This window comes from Condylura cristata, unplaced genomic scaffold, assembly GCF_000260355.1.
Source record: "Condylura cristata isolate star-nosed mole 26May11 unplaced genomic scaffold, ConCri1.0 scaffold00037, whole genome shotgun sequence".
Lineage (NCBI taxonomy): Eukaryota > Metazoa > Chordata > Mammalia > Eulipotyphla > Talpidae > Condylura > Condylura cristata.
In genome coordinates, this window is record NW_004567138.1 from 10,189,172 (window position 1) to 10,192,184 (window position 3,013).

Here is a 3,013-nt window from a genome sequence, read left to right on the forward strand (position 1 = left end):
AAAGAAAGAAAGAAAGAAAGAAAGAAAGAAAGAAAGAAAGAAAGAAAGAAAGAAAGAAAGAAAGAAAACTACCAATGGTTTCACTTTCATTTCAGGAGGAATATAGATGACCCACATAAGGGATCTGGGGGGAAAAGTAACTATAATAAAGTAAAAATCAAAATCAACAGGCAACTATAAACAAGAGACATTCTGCAGTTGGTTATTAAAATAGGGGTGGGAAGAGCACAAGCGACCATGGTGATGGTGCACAGGTAGAATGGTGGTAGGAACTTCAAGGGACCTATAACTGAGATGAAAAAGTATATATTGTACAAAAATGAAGAATGATGTAAAAAATATATATATATATTATTTAAGGCAAGAAGGTAGTGACCTCAATGAAGATGTAAAAAGTCGCTGGAGTTGATCAACTCTAGGTTCCAATTTGGCTTTGGTTTGTTTGTTTTTATTTTTGCATAGAATAACTGGAGTACAGGTCAGAGGTATAGTATGTGAGAGGATTCACGAGAGACAGAGTGGGGAGCAGAACAGGGAGATGGACTGAAGTACACTGCTGAGGGGAGCAGCAGGCGGGACATGAGAGGTCTGCTGCACCACGTGGGTCAGCTTCCTGGCCGGGAATCAAACTGAGGCCTTCACAGTGACAGCGCTGAGACTTAATACCTTAGGCTCCAACTTGTTATGAAAAGTGGAATGCATGTGCAGGGATAAAGCACACTCAGAAAATAATCAGGCAAAGCAAAGTAAAACTGGCCGTCCTCGTTAACAACTGCAGGAAACTTGAAAAGACCATGATGGCCAACAATGGTGTCAGATTCTACACTGGGTGGTGTCAGGTGTCACACTGGCAAGAATATTAACTGGCGGCTCACGTGATTCGTGTGGCAGAACACACACTGCCTGTCACTGACCCAGGCCACTCTGGGATCACTAGCAGCATGCTAGGACAGACGGGTAAAAAGTAAACCATGCAAAATGTTTCTTTAATAAAGCTGTCCAGAGCTTGTTTTCAAATAAATAAATAAAAGATATCAAATGAATAAGTTGAGGGAATAAATATGTTTCCAGCTATACGTGAGGAGTCATCACATTTTAAGAGCATAAAAGCATCGGCTAGCTTCTTAATTTATTTTCTTCCTCACTTCTTCCCTTTCTGGTTTACATTTCTGAAGACTAGAGGTTTTGTATCACTTAATATCATGTCTGATGCATAGCACCTACTGACTCGATGGCAGCCGTAACTAAATCACATGACCACACAGAATTAGGACATCATTGAATAAATATTTCATTAAACTTATTGCCCAAATGGATCATAAATTTAATTCATAAAACATAGCTGCTTGAATAAGCATTTTATTTTCTAACCTAATTATACAAAATTCTTAACTTGTTAATTTGAGCTTTCTTTTAAATGTGATAATTTTGAAGCTATAAATTTCCTTCTACTGGCCCTCCCTGGTGGCGCAGCGGGTTAAAGCACAGCACTAAGAAGCTGAAACCACTTCCCCATGAGTTTGATCCCCGTCTGCCCTGGAGGTGACCACATGGTGCGGCAGACCTCTCCTGACCCGCCCACTGCTCCCCTCAGCAGTGTACTTCGTTGACCTGCCTGTTCTGCTCCCCACTCTGTCTCTAGTGAAGTCTCTTGCTGCCCCTGCACCTCTGGCCTGTACCCCAGTTCTGTATGCACAAATAAATACATCTTTTTTAAAAAAAAAAGTCCTTGTACTGCTATAGACATGCTCTACAAGTTTTGTTTATAGTCTTCTTCTGATTTCTGCTATTATTTTCTTAGATACACAAGTTAAAATGTTTCCTAAATTCTACATTTATGTAGTTTTCCTAGATTTTTTATTATTGATGTTAAATCTCAGTCCATTATAGTCAGAGTCTGTGATTTATGACATCCATCTTTTGTAATTTATTGTTTTTTGACTGCAAATATTCATGTGTGCTTGAAAAGAAGGATTTACTTTTCACAGTGGAGGGTAGAAGCCTGAGGCTACAAGACAAGCCAGAAGAGAGTAATCTATAAAAGGTGTTCATAGCAGGAGTATAAGGGATCAGGGAAAAAAAAAGCAATTGCAATAAAGTAAAAATGAAAATCAACAAAGAGCTATTAACTAGTCATTCCATGGGGTACAGGGGAGTAAGATCAAAATTGGTGTGAAAGAGCACAGGGGACATTGGTGATGGCACATGATTGAATTGGTGGTGGGAAGCCCACAGGGATTACAACTGAGATGGAAAATGTACAAAATGAAGAATGATGTAAAATATATATGTATGTATACATATATATTTATGTACATACATCATATATATACTACATACATATTTGTTTGTCACACATACTTACAAAAGCATGAATAATAATGCAATCAGCATAGAGGTTAATGTTCTAGGCTGAAGTTGTCCTGCAAATCTTTAAAGAATTCAGTAAAACCAGCTGGTGAATTAAAGTGCAAGAAGCAGTAAGCAGTTAGCAGGTAATCTGAGCATTTAATTAACTGCTCGATTGCTGCTATTAAGAAAGCCCCTGCCAGGAAAGAGCTGGCTCCCTGAGTGCTCCCCACAGTTAGCTCGTTTGAATGGCTTAGAGTTGGGGGTTGACCTGACAGCAGTTCCCCTGTGAATTCAGATGTTCATCAAGGTAGAAAGTTGTTGGTCATTTGCTGATGGACACAATGTTCACCTGCAACCCTAAAATGCGATATTGTAGACCAATGTAACTCAATTTTTTTTTAAAGATTTATTTATTTGCGCATACAGAACTGGGGTACAGGCCAGAGGCTCAGGGGTGGTGAGAGGATTCACCAGAGACAGAGCAGGGAGCAGAACAGGCAGATCAACGAAGTACACTGCTGAGGGGAGCAGCGGGCGGGCCAGGAGAGGTCTGCCTCCCCATGTGGTCGCCTCCGGGGCAGGCAGGAATCGAACTCATGCAGAAGTGGCTTTAGTTTCTCAGTGCTGTGCTTTAACCCACTGCGCCACCAGCGAGGGCCCA